Here is a 12,864-nt window from a genome sequence, read left to right as displayed (position 1 = left end):
GGTCGCTGGTTCAATTCCGGCTCGAAGGAGTTTTGCGCATTCTATCGGAAGGTTCATCCGGCTGGTAAACACAGCCCAGCTATGCTCGTTCCGTCCACCTACAAACAGCTCTTCTAGAAAGGTCTCCTCCGTTGTACCTGAGGAGTGAGGAGATCAAAACGTAAGCACAAATCAACAGAGAGTTTTTTGTCTTCTCCGTAGATATGTAAAGGCTTTGCTTGGAAGAGGCGTGCATGTATTTGGAAGCCACCCTTCACCTTGTAAAGTCCTCCGATGATCTTCTACTATGGCAACATGGAACTCACACTTAAAAAAAAAAAAAAAAAAAAAAAAAAAGCTATTCTTACAGAAAAAAAATACCATATAACAATGCAGCTTCTCACCTGACATGATAAGAAAATCCCTATGAAGTGTGGCAAGAAACTAAAGGCACAACTGTCCCGCCAGGGGAATTAGCTCAAGTGGTAGAGCGCTCGCTTCGCATGTGAGAGGCAGCGGGATCGATGCCCGCATTCTCCAAGAGTTATTTTTCACATGGTAGCAGTGATTGCCTTTTCACCTCATGCTCAAAACTCCAACAGCTAAAACTAGGAGGCTTTCAACCAAGGCCAAGACAAGCCTTCAATAGCTCAGCTGGTAGAGCCAAAGACTGTAGATGTAAATGAGCAAATCCTTCGGTTGCTGGTTCAATTCCAGCTCGAAGGATGTTTGCGCGTTCTATCGGAGGGCTCATCCTGCTAGTAAACACAGCCCAGCTATGCTCCCTCTGTCCACCTACAAACAGCTCTTCTAGAAGGGTCTCCTCCGTTGTACCTGAGGAGTTCAAAACGTAAGCACAAAGCAACAGAGAGTTTTTTGTTGGGAGAGCAGCTCAGCCGAAAGCTAACGTGGAACCTTTTACACCCCTAGAATGCTACTCGAGCCAAAGAGACCATCGCCCCTGAATAAACACAGCCCAGCTAAGCTGCTTCCGTCCACATACAAAGAGCTCTTTTCCAAAAGTATCCTCCATTCTAACTCGGGAGTTCAAAACGTAGGCAGCGAGCAACAGAGTTATTTGTCGGGAGAGCAATTGAAAGACGACGTGGAACCTTCTTCACTCGTACATAGGCTGCTACTTAAGCAAAAAAGACCATCATCCCTGGGTGGGCTTGAACCACCATCCTTTCGGTTAACAGCCGAACGCGCTAACCAATTGCGCCACAGAGACGCAAACAGATCTTTCTACAGGAACTCTCAGCCAGGCAGGCCAGGCACAGGTTTCTCAGATCAACTTTTTAACATAATATGACAAAAAGAAATCAGCAAAAACAAAGAGACAATTGCTGATGCTCAGGAGGACTCGAGGCGCCGACAATAAGCTCCTGCTGATGGATTCCATCACAAAGACCAAATACATTTTAGCCACTTTTGAAAAGTCAGTCGATAAATAGACCTTCTCAACGAACAGACCACCGGCAGCAGAGTGGCGCAGCGGAAGCGTGCTGGGCCCATAACCCAGAGGTCGATGGATCGAAACCATCCTCTGCTAGTTGATTCTTTTTATACAGGTCATCATTATATTTCTTCGATAAGACTGATATTGTGCTACATTGCAACTTTCGTCTCCAAACTATTAAGGGGTTTTTTATTGCTTACCCCTCGGTTCTTCGTAGATATGTAAAGGGTTTGCTTGGAAGAGGTGTGCATGTATTTGTAAGCCACCCTTCACCTTTTAAACTCCTCCGATGATCTTCTACTATGGTAAAATGGAACTCACACTGTAAAAAAAAAAGCAAGCTATTCTTACATAAAAATTGCCATATAGCATTGCAGCTTCTCACCTGACATGATGAGAAAATCACCGTGAAGTGTGGCAAGAAACTAAAGGCAGACCTGTCATGCCAGGGGGATTAGCTCAAGTGGCAGAGCGCTCGCTTTGCATGCGAGAGGCAGCGGGATCGATGCCCGCATTCTCCAAGAGTTATTTTTCACATGGTAGCAGTGATTGTCTTTTTACCTCATGCTCAAAACTCCAACAGCTAAAACTAGGAGGCTTTCGATCAAGGACAAAACAAGCCTTCGATAGCTCAGCTGGTAGAGCCGAAGACTGTAGAAGAAAGTTAGCAATCCTTAGGTCGCTGGTTCAATTCCGGCTCGAAGGAGTTTTGCGCATTCTATCGGAAGGTTCATCCGGCTGGTAAACACAGCCCAGCTATGCTCGTTCCGTCCACCTACAAACAGCTCTTCTAGAAAGGTCTCCTCCGTTGTACCTGAGGAGTGAGGAGATCAAAACGTAAGCACAAATCAACAGAGAGTTTTTTGTCTTCTCCGTAGATATGTAAAGGCTTTGCTTGGAAGAGGCGTGCATGTATTTGGAAGCCACCCTTCACCTTGTAAAGTCCTCCGATGATCTTCTACTATGGCAACATGGAACTCACACTTAAAAAAAAAAAAAAAAAGCTATTCTTACAGAAAAAAAATACCATATAACAATGCAGCTTCTCACCTGACATGATAAGAAAATCCCTATGAAGTGTGGCAAGAAACTAAAGGCACAACTGTCCCGCCAGGGGAATTAGCTCAAGTGGTAGAGCGCTCGCTTCGCATGTGAGAGGCAGCGGGATCGATGCCCGCATTCTCCAAGAGTTATTTTTCACATGGTAGCAGTGATTGCCTTTTCACCTCATGCTCAAAACTCCAACAGCTAAAACTAGGAGGCTTTCAACCAAGGCCAAGACAAGCCTTCAATAGCTCAGCTGGTAGAGCCAAAGACTGTAGATGTAAATGAGCTAATCCTTCGGTTGCTGGTTCAATTCCAGCTCGAAGGATGTTTGCGCGTTCTATCGGAGGGCTCATCCTGCTAGTAAACACAGCCCAGCTATGCTCCCTCTGTCCACCTACAAACAGCTCTTCTAGAAGGGTCTCCTCCGTTGTACCTGAGGAGTTCAAAACGTAAGCACAAAGCAACAGAGAGTTTTTTGTTGGGAGAGCAGCTCAGCCGAAAGCTAACGTGGAACCTTTTACACCCCTAGAATGCTACTCGAGCCAAAGAGACCATCGCCCCTGAATAAACACAGCCCAGCTAAGCTGCTTCCGTCCACATACAAAGAGCTCTTTTCCAAAAGTATCCTCCATTCTAACTCGGGAGTTCAAAACGTAGGCAGCGAGCAACAGAGTTATTTGTCGGGAGAGCAATTGAAAGACGACGTGGAACCTTCTTCACTCGTACATAGGCTGCTACTTAAGCAAAAAAGACCATCATCCCTGGGTGGGCTTGAACCACCATCCTTTCGGTTAACAGCCGAACGCGCTAACCAATTGCGCCACAGAGACGCAAACAGATCTTTCTACAGGAACTCTCAGCCAGGCAGGCCAGGCACAGGTTTCTCAGATCAACTTTTTAACATAATATGACAAAAAGAAATCAGCAAAAACAAAGAGACAATTGCTGATGCTCAGGAGGACTCGAGGCGCCGACAATAAGCTCCTGCTGATGGATTCCATCACAAAGACCAAATACATTTTAGCCACTTTTGAAAAGTCAGTCGATAAATAGACCTTCTCAACGAACAGACCACCGGCAGCAGAGTGGCGCAGCGGAAGCGTGCTGGGCCCATAACCCAGAGGTCGATGGATCGAATCCATCCTCTGCTAATTGATTCTTTTTATACAGGTCATCATTATATTTCTTCGATAAGACTGATATTGTGCTACATTGCAACTTTCGTCTCCAAACTATTAAGGGGTTTTTTATTGCTTACCCCTCGGTTCTTCGTAGTTATGTAAAGGGTTTGCTTGGAAGAGGTGTGCATGTATTTGTAAGCCACCCTTCACCTTTTAAACTCCTCCGATGATCTTCTACTATGGTAAAATGGAACTCACACTGTAAAAAAAAAAGCAAGCTATTCTTACATAAAAATTGCCATATAGCATTGCAGCTTCTCACCTGACATGATGAGAAAATCACCGTGAAGTGTGGCAAGAAACTAAAGGCAGACCTGTCATGCCAGGGGGATTAGCTCAAGTGGCAGAGCGCTCGCTTTGCATGCGAGAGGCAGCGGGATCGATGCCCGCATTCTCCAAGAGTTATTTTTCACATGGTAGCAGTGATTGTCTTTTTACCTCATGCTCAAAACTCCAACAGCTAAAACTAGGAGGCTTTCGATCAAGGACAAAACAAGCCTTCGATAGCTCAGCTGGTAGAGCCGAAGACTGTAGAAGAAAGTTAGCAATCCTTAGGTCGCTGGTTCAATTCCGGCTCGAAGGAGTTTTGCGCATTCTATCGGAAGGTTCATCCGGCTGGTAAACACAGCCCAGCTATGCTCGTTCCGTCCACCTACAAACAGCTCTTCTAGAAAGGTCTCCTCCGTTGTACCTGAGGAGTGAGGAGATCAAAACGTAAGCACAAATCAACAGAGAGTTTTTTGTCTTCTCCGTAGATATGTAAAGGCTTTGCTTGGAAGAGGCGTGCATGTATTTGGAAGCCACCCTTCACCTTGTAAAGTCCTCCGATGATCTTCTACTATGGCAACATGGAACTCACACTTACAAAAAAAAAAAAAAAAAAAAAAAAAGCTATTCTTACAGAAAAAAAATACCATATAACAATGCAGCTTCTCACCTGACATGATAAGAAAATCCCTATGAAGTGTGGCAAGAAACTAAAGGCACAACTGTCCCACCAGGGGAATTAGCTCAAGTGGTAGAGCGCTCGCTTCGCATGTGAGAGGCAGCGGGATCGATGCCCGCATTCTCCAAGAGTTATTTTTCACATGGTAGCAGTGATTGCCTTTTCACCTCATGCTCAAAACTCCAACAGCTAAAACTAGGAGGCTTTCAACCAAGGCCAAGACAAGCCTTCAATAGCTCAGCTGGTAGAGCCAAAGACTGTAGATGTAAATGAGCAAATCCTTGGGTTGCTGGTTCAATTCCAGCTCGAAGGATGTTTGCGCGTTCTATCGGAGGGCTCATCCTGCTAGTAAACACAGCCCAGCTATGCTCCCTCTGTCCACCTACAAACAGCTCTTCTAGAAGGGTCTCCTCCGTTGTACCTGAGGAGTTCAAAACGTAAGCACAAAGCAACAGAGAGTTTTTTGTTGGGAGAGCAGCTCAGCCGAAAGCTAACGTGGAACCTTTTACACCCCTAGAATGCTACTCGAGCCAAAGAGACCATCGCCCCTGAATAAACACAGCCCAGCTAAGCTGCTTCCGTCCACATACAAAGAGCTCTTTTCCAAAAGTATCCTCCATTCTAACTCGGGAGTTCAAAACGTAGGCAGCGAGCAACAGAGTTATTTGTCGGGAGAGCAATTGAAAGACGACGTGGAACCTTCTTCACTCGTACATAGGCTGCTACTTAAGCAAAAAAGACCATCATCCCTGGGTGGGCTTGAACCACCATCCTTTCGGTTAACAGCCGAACGCGCTAACCAATTGCGCCACAGAGACGCAAACAGATCTTTCTACAGGAACTCTCAGCCAGGCAGGCCAGGCACAGGTTTCTCAGATCAACTTTTTAACATAATATGACAAAAAGAAATCAGCAAAAACAAAGAGACAATTGCTGATGCTCAGGAGGACTCGAGGCGCCGACAATAAGCTCCTGCTGATGGATTCCATCACAAAGACCAAATACATTTTAGCCACTTTTGAAAAGTCAGTCGATAAATAGACCTTCTCAACGAACAGACCACCGGCAGCAGAGTGGCGCAGCGGAAGCGTGCTGGGCCCATAACCCAGAGGTCGATGGATCGAATCCATCCTCTGCTAATTGATTCTTTTTATACAGGTCATCATTATATTTCTTCGATAAGACTGATATTGTGCTACATTGCAACTTTCGTCTCCAAACTATTAAGGGGTTTTTTATTGCTTACCCCTCGGTTCTTCGTAGTTATGTAAAGGGTTTGCTTGGAAGAGGTGTGCATGTATTTGTAAGCCACCCTTCACCTTTTAAACTCCTCCGATGATCTTCTACTATGGTAAAATGGAACTCACACTGTAAAAAAAAAAGCAAGCTATTCTTACATAAAAATTGCCATATAGCATTGCAGCTTCTCACCTGACATGATGAGAAAATCACCGTGAAGTGTGGCAAGAAACTAAAGGCAGACCTGTCATGCCAGGGGGATTAGCTCAAGTGGCAGAGCGCTCGCTTTGCATGCGAGAGGCAGCGGGATCGATGCCCGCATTCTCCAAGAGTTATTTTTCACATGGTAGCAGTGATTGTCTTTTTACCTCATGCTCAAAACTCCAACAGCTAAAACTAGGAGGCTTTCGATCAAGGACAAAACAAGCCTTCGATAGCTCAGCTGGTAGAGCCGAAGACTGTAGAAGAAAGTTAGCAATCCTTAGGTCGCTGGTTCAATTCCGGCTCGAAGGAGTTTTGCGCATTCTATCGGAAGGTTCATCCGGCTGGTAAACACAGCCCAGCTATGCTCGTTCCGTCCACCTACAAACAGCTCTTCTAGAAAGGTCTCCTCCGTTGTACCTGAGGAGTGAGGAGATCAAAACGTAAGCACAAATCAACAGAGAGTTTTTTGTCTTCTCCGTAGATATGTAAAGGCTTTGCTTGGAAGAGGCGTGCATGTATTTGGAAGCCACCCTTCACCTTGTAAAGTCCTCCGATGATCTTCTACTATGGCAACATGGAACTCACACTTACAAAAAAAAAAAAAAAAAAAAAAAAAGCTATTCTTACAGAAAAAAAATACCATATAACAATGCAGCTTCTCACCTGACATGATAAGAAAATCCCTATGAAGTGTGGCAAGAAACTAAAGGCACAACTGTCCCACCAGGGGAATTAGCTCAAGTGGTAGAGCGCTCGCTTCGCATGTGAGAGGCAGCGGGATCGATGCCCGCATTCTCCAAGAGTTATTTTTCACATGGTAGCAGTGATTGCCTTTTCACCTCATGCTCAAAACTCCAACAGCTAAAACTAGGAGGCTTTCAACCAAGGCCAAGACAAGCCTTCAATAGCTCAGCTGGTAGAGCCAAAGACTGTAGATGTAAATGAGCAAATCCTTGGGTTGCTGGTTCAATTCCAGCTCGAAGGATGTTTGCGCGTTCTATCGGAGGGCTCATCCTGCTAGTAAACACAGCCCAGCTATGCTCCCTCTGTCCACCTACAAACAGCTCTTCTAGAAGGGTCTCCTCCGTTGTACCTGAGGAGTTCAAAACGTAAGCACAAAGCAACAGAGAGTTTTTTGTTGGGAGAGCAGCTCAGCCGAAAGCTAACGTGGAACCTTTTACACCCCTAGAATGCTACTCGAGCCAAAGAGACCATCGCCCCTGAATAAACACAGCCCAGCTAAGCTGCTTCCGTCCACATACAAAGAGCTCTTTTCCAAAAGTATCCTCCATTCTAACTCGGGAGTTCAAAACGTAGGCAGCGAGCAACAGAGTTATTTGTCGGGAGAGCAATTGAAAGACGACGTGGAACCTTCTTCACTCGTACATAGGCTGCTACTTAAGCAAAAAAGACCATCATCCCTGGGTGGGCTTGAACCACCATCCTTTCGGTTAACAGCCGAACGCGCTAACCAATTGCGCCACAGAGACGCAAACAGATCTTTCTACAGGAACTCTCAGCCAGGCAGGCCAGGCACAGGTTTCTCAGATCAACTTTTTAACATAATATGACAAAAAGAAATCAGCAAAAACAAAGAGACAATTGCTGATGCTCAGGAGGACTCGAGGCGCCGACAATAAGCTCCTGCTGATGGATTCCATCACAAAGACCAAATACATTTTAGCCACTTTTGAAAAGTCAGTCGATAAATAGACCTTCTCAACGAACAGACCACCGGCAGCAGAGTGGCGCAGCGGAAGCGTGCTGGGCCCATAACCCAGAGGTCGATGGATCGAATCCATCCTCTGCTAATTGATTCTTTTTATACAGGTCATCATTATATTTCTTCGATAAGACTGATATTGTGCTACATTGCAACTTTCGTCTCCAAACTATTAAGGGGTTTTTTATTGCTTACCCCTCGGTTCTTCGTAGTTATGTAAAGGGTTTGCTTGGAAGAGGTGTGCATGTATTTGTAAGCCACCCTTCACCTTTTAAACTCCTCCGATGATCTTCTACTATGGTAAAATGGAACTCACACTGTAAAAAAAAAAGCAAGCTATTCTTACATAAAAATTGCCATATAGCATTGCAGCTTCTCACCTGACATGATGAGAAAATCACCGTGAAGTGTGGCAAGAAACTAAAGGCAGACCTGTCATGCCAGGGGGATTAGCTCAAGTGGCAGAGCGCTCGCTTTGCATGCGAGAGGCAGCGGGATCGATGCCCGCATTCTCCAAGAGTTATTTTTCACATGGTAGCAGTGATTGTCTTTTTACCTCATGCTCAAAACTCCAACAGCTAAAACTAGGAGGCTTTCGATCAAGGACAAAACAAGCCTTCGATAGCTCAGCTGGTAGAGCCGAAGACTGTAGAAGAAAGTTAGCAATCCTTAGGTCGCTGGTTCAATTCCGGCTCGAAGGAGTTTTGCGCATTCTATCGGAAGGTTCATCCGGCTGGTAAACACAGCCCAGCTATGCTCGTTCCGTCCACCTACAAACAGCTCTTCTAGAAAGGTCTCCTCCGTTGTACCTGAGGAGTGAGGAGATCAAAACGTAAGCACAAATCAACAGAGAGTTTTTTGTCTTCTCCGTAGATATGTAAAGGCTTTGCTTGGAAGAGGCGTGCATGTATTTGGAAGCCACCCTTCACCTTGTAAAGTCCTCCGATGATCTTCTACTATGGCAACATGGAACTCACACTTACAAAAAAAAAAAAAAAAAAAAAAAAAGCTATTCTTACAGAAAAAAAATACCATATAACAATGCAGCTTCTCACCTGACATGATAAGAAAATCCCTATGAAGTGTGGCAAGAAACTAAAGGCACAACTGTCCCGCCAGGGGAATTAGCTCAAGTGGTAGAGCGCTCGCTTCGCATGTGAGAGGCAGCGGGATCGATGCCCGCATTCTCCAAGAGTTATTTTTCACATGGTAGCAGTGATTGCCTTTTCACCTCATGCTCAAAACTCCAACAGCTAAAACTAGGAGGCTTTCAACCAAGGCCAAGACAAGCCTTCAATAGCTCAGCTGGTAGAGCCAAAGACTGTAGATGTAAATGAGCAAATCCTTGGGTTGCTGGTTCAATTCCAGCTCGAAGGATGTTTGCGCGTTCTATCGGAGGGCTCATCCTGCTAGTAAACACAGCCCAGCTATGCTCCCTCTGTCCACCTACAAACAGCTCTTCTAGAAGGGTCTCCTCCGTTGTACCTGAGGAGTTCAAAACGTAAGCACAAAGCAACAGAGAGTTTTTTGTTGGGAGAGCAGCTCAGCCGAAAGCTAACGTGGAACCTTTTACACCCCTAGAATGCTACTCGAGCCAAAGAGACCATCGCCCCTGAATAAACACAGCCCAGCTAAGCTGCTTCCGTCCACATACAAAGAGCTCTTTTCCAAAAGTATCCTCCATTCTAACTCGGGAGTTCAAAACGTAGGCAGCGAGCAACAGAGTTATTTGTCGGGAGAGCAATTGAAAGACGACGTGGAACCTTCTTCACTCGTACATAGGCTGCTACTTAAGCAAAAAAGACCATCATCCCTGGGTGGGCTTGAACCACCATCCTTTCGGTTAACAGCCGAACGCGCTAACCAATTGCGCCACAGAGACGCAAACAGATCTTTCTACAGGAACTCTCAGCCAGGCAGGCCAGGCACAGGTTTCTCAGATCAACTTTTTAACATAATATGACAAAAAGAAATCAGCAAAAACAAAGAGACAATTGCTGATGCTCAGGAGGACTCGAGGCGCCGACAATAAGCTCCTGCTGATGGATTCCATCACAAAGACCAAATACATTTTAGCCACTTTTGAAAAGTCAGTCGATAAATAGACCTTCTCAACGAACAGACCACCGGCAGCAGAGTGGCGCAGCGGAAGCGTGCTGGGCCCATAACCCAGAGGTCGATGGATCGAATCCATCCTCTGCTAATTGATTCTTTTTATACAGGTCATCATTATATTTCTTCGATAAGACTGATATTGTGCTACATTGCAACTTTCGTCTCCAAACTATTAAGGGGTTTTTTATTGCTTACCCCTCGGTTCTTCGTAGTTATGTAAAGGGTTTGCTTGGAAGAGGTGTGCATGTATTTGTAAGCCACCCTTCACCTTTTAAACTCCTCCGATGATCTTCTACTATGGTAAAATGGAACTCACACTGTAAAAAAAAAAGCAAGCTATTCTTACATAAAAATTGCCATATAGCATTGCAGCTTCTCACCTGACATGATGAGAAAATCACCGTGAAGTGTGGCAAGAAACTAAAGGCAGACCTGTCATGCCAGGGGGATTAGCTCAAGTGGCAGAGCGCTCGCTTTGCATGCGAGAGGCAGCGGGATCGATGCCCGCATTCTCCAAGAGTTATTTTTCACATGGTAGCAGTGATTGTCTTTTTACCTCATGCTCAAAACTCCAACAGCTAAAACTAGGAGGCTTTCGATCAAGGACAAAACAAGCCTTCGATAGCTCAGCTGGTAGAGCCGAAGACTGTAGAAGAAAGTTAGCAATCCTTAGGTCGCTGGTTCAATTCCGGCTCGAAGGAGTTTTGCGCATTCTATCGGAAGGTTCATCCGGCTGGTAAACACAGCCCAGCTATGCTCGTTCCGTCCACCTACAAACAGCTCTTCTAGAAAGGTCTCCTCCGTTGTACCTGAGGAGTGAGGAGATCAAAACGTAAGCACAAATCAACAGAGAGTTTTTTGTCTTCTCCGTAGATATGTAAAGGCTTTGCTTGGAAGAGGCGTGCATGTATTTGGAAGCCACCCTTCACCTTGTAAAGTCCTCCGATGATCTTCTACTATGGCAACATGGAACTCACACTTACAAAAAAAAAAAAAAAAAAAAAAAAAGCTATTCTTACAGAAAAAAAATACCATATAACAATGCAGCTTCTCACCTGACATGATAAGAAAATCCCTATGAAGTGTGGCAAGAAACTAAAGGCACAACTGTCCCGCCAGGAGAATTAGCTCAAGTGGTAGAGCGCTCGCTTCGCATGTGAGAGGCAGCGGGATCGATGCCCGCATTCTCCAAGAGTTATTTTTCACATGGTAGCAGTGATTGCCTTTTCACCTCATGCTCAAAACTCCAACAGCTAAAACTAGGAGGCTTTCAACCAAGGCCAAGACAAGCCTTCAATAGCTCAGCTGGTAGAGCCAAAGACTGTAGATGTAAATGAGCAAATCCTTGGGTTGCTGGTTCAATTCCAGCTCGAAGGATGTTTGCGCGTTCTATCGGAGGGCTCATCCTGCTAGTAAACACAGCCCAGCTATGCTCCCTCTGTCCACCTACAAACAGCTCTTCTAGAAGGGTCTCCTCCGTTGTACCTGAGGAGTTCAAAACGTAAGCACAAAGCAACAGAGAGTTTTTTGTTGGGAGAGCAGCTCAGCCGAAAGCTAACGTGGAACCTTTTACACCCCTAGAATGCTACTCGAGCCAAAGAGACCATCGCCCCTGAATAAACACAGCCCAGCTAAGCTGCTTCCGTCCACATACAAAGAGCTCTTTTCCAAAAGTATCCTCCATTCTAACTCGGGAGTTCAAAACGTAGGCAGCGAGCAACAGAGTTATTTGTCGGGAGAGCAATTGAAAGACGACGTGGAACCTTCTTCACTCGTACATAGGCTGCTACTTAAGCAAAAAAGACCATCATCCCTGGGTGGGCTTGAACCACCATCCTTTCGGTTAACAGCCGAACGCGCTAACCAATTGCGCCACAGAGACGCAAACAGATCTTTCTACAGGAACTCTCAGCCAGGCAGGCCAGGCACAGGTTTCTCAGATCAACTTTTTAACATAATATGACAAAAAGAAATCAGCAAAAACAAAGAGACAATTGCTGATGCTCAGGAGGACTCGAGGCGCCGACAATAAGCTCCTGCTGATGGATTCCATCACAAAGACCAAATACATTTTAGCCACTTTTGAAAAGTCAGTCGATAAATAGACCTTCTCAACGAACAGACCACCGGCAGCAGAGTGGCGCAGCGGAAGCGTGCTGGGCCCATAACCCAGAGGTCGATGGATCGAATCCATCCTCTGCTAATTGATTCTTTTTATACAGGTCATCATTATATTTCTTCGATAAGACTGATATTGTGCTACATTGCAACTTTCGTCTCCAAACTATTAAGGGGTTTTTTATTGCTTACCCCTCGGTTCTTCGTAGTTATGTAAAGGGTTTGCTTGGAAGAGGTGTGCATGTATTTGTAAGCCACCCTTCACCTTTTAAACTCCTCCGATGATCTTCTACTATGGTAAAATGGAACTCACACTGTAAAAAAAAAAGCAAGCTATTCTTACATAAAAATTGCCATATAGCATTGCAGCTTCTCACCTGACATGATGAGAAAATCACCGTGAAGTGTGGCAAGAAACTAAAGGCAGACCTGTCATGCCAGGGGGATTAGCTCAAGTGGCAGAGCGCTCGCTTTGCATGCGAGAGGCAGCGGGATCGATGCCCGCATTCTCCAAGAGTTATTTTTCACATGGTAGCAGTGATTGTCTTTTTACCTCATGCTCAAAACTCCAACAGCTAAAACTAGGAGGCTTTCGATCAAGGACAAAACAAGCCTTCGATAGCTCAGCTGGTAGAGCCGAAGACTGTAGAAGAAAGTTAGCAATCCTTAGGTCGCTGGTTCAATTCCGGCTCGAAGGAGTTTTGCGCATTCTATCGGAAGGTTCATCCGGCTGGTAAACACAGCCCAGCTATGCTCGTTCCGTCCACCTACAAACAGCTCTTCTAGAAAGGTCTCCTCCGTTGTACCTGAGGAGTGAGGAGATCAAAACGTAAGCACAAATCAACAGAGAGTT

At 45.4% G+C, this 12,864-nt stretch overlaps 12 non-coding genes across 12 annotated transcripts; all 12 read left to right on the top strand.

Annotated features, from left to right (window-relative positions):
- The first annotated feature begins 446 nt into the window (after positions 1 to 446).
- Positions 447 to 519, top strand: TRNAA-CGC (transfer RNA alanine (anticodon CGC)). Its single transcript has one exon. It is a non-coding gene; the product is annotated as a tRNA-Ala (tRNA).
- A 1,367-nt stretch (positions 520 to 1,886) lies between these two features.
- Positions 1,887 to 1,959, top strand: TRNAA-UGC (transfer RNA alanine (anticodon UGC)). Its single transcript has one exon. It is a non-coding gene; the product is annotated as a tRNA-Ala (tRNA).
- A 592-nt stretch (positions 1,960 to 2,551) lies between these two features.
- Positions 2,552 to 2,624, top strand: TRNAA-CGC (transfer RNA alanine (anticodon CGC)). Its single transcript has one exon. It is a non-coding gene; the product is annotated as a tRNA-Ala (tRNA).
- A 1,367-nt stretch (positions 2,625 to 3,991) lies between these two features.
- On the top strand, positions 3,992 to 4,064 carry TRNAA-UGC (transfer RNA alanine (anticodon UGC)). The gene has a single exon. It is a non-coding gene; the product is annotated as a tRNA-Ala (tRNA).
- Positions 4,065 to 4,666: 602 nt separating this feature from the next.
- TRNAA-CGC (transfer RNA alanine (anticodon CGC)) lies at positions 4,667 to 4,739 on the top strand. Its single transcript has one exon. It is a non-coding gene; the product is annotated as a tRNA-Ala (tRNA).
- A 1,367-nt stretch (positions 4,740 to 6,106) lies between these two features.
- Positions 6,107 to 6,179, top strand: TRNAA-UGC (transfer RNA alanine (anticodon UGC)). Its single transcript has one exon. It is a non-coding gene; the product is annotated as a tRNA-Ala (tRNA).
- A 602-nt stretch (positions 6,180 to 6,781) lies between these two features.
- On the top strand, positions 6,782 to 6,854 carry TRNAA-CGC (transfer RNA alanine (anticodon CGC)). The gene has a single exon. It is a non-coding gene; the product is annotated as a tRNA-Ala (tRNA).
- Positions 6,855 to 8,221: 1,367 nt separating this feature from the next.
- TRNAA-UGC (transfer RNA alanine (anticodon UGC)) lies at positions 8,222 to 8,294 on the top strand. Its single transcript has one exon. It is a non-coding gene; the product is annotated as a tRNA-Ala (tRNA).
- A 602-nt stretch (positions 8,295 to 8,896) lies between these two features.
- On the top strand, positions 8,897 to 8,969 carry TRNAA-CGC (transfer RNA alanine (anticodon CGC)). The gene has a single exon. It is a non-coding gene; the product is annotated as a tRNA-Ala (tRNA).
- Positions 8,970 to 10,336: 1,367 nt separating this feature from the next.
- Positions 10,337 to 10,409, top strand: TRNAA-UGC (transfer RNA alanine (anticodon UGC)). Its single transcript has one exon. It is a non-coding gene; the product is annotated as a tRNA-Ala (tRNA).
- Positions 10,410 to 11,011: 602 nt separating this feature from the next.
- On the top strand, positions 11,012 to 11,084 carry TRNAA-CGC (transfer RNA alanine (anticodon CGC)). The gene has a single exon. It is a non-coding gene; the product is annotated as a tRNA-Ala (tRNA).
- A 1,367-nt stretch (positions 11,085 to 12,451) lies between these two features.
- TRNAA-UGC (transfer RNA alanine (anticodon UGC)) lies at positions 12,452 to 12,524 on the top strand. Its single transcript has one exon. It is a non-coding gene; the product is annotated as a tRNA-Ala (tRNA).
- The last annotated feature ends 340 nt before the right edge of the window (positions 12,525 to 12,864 follow it).

Source organism: Anomaloglossus baeobatrachus, chromosome 3 (genome assembly GCF_048569485.1).
Source record: "Anomaloglossus baeobatrachus isolate aAnoBae1 chromosome 3, aAnoBae1.hap1, whole genome shotgun sequence".
In the NCBI taxonomy this organism is placed as follows: Eukaryota; Metazoa; Chordata; class Amphibia; order Anura; family Aromobatidae; genus Anomaloglossus; species Anomaloglossus baeobatrachus.
The sequence above is the reverse complement of the archived record's forward strand: the minus strand, read 5'-3'. Positions and strand labels throughout refer to the sequence as shown.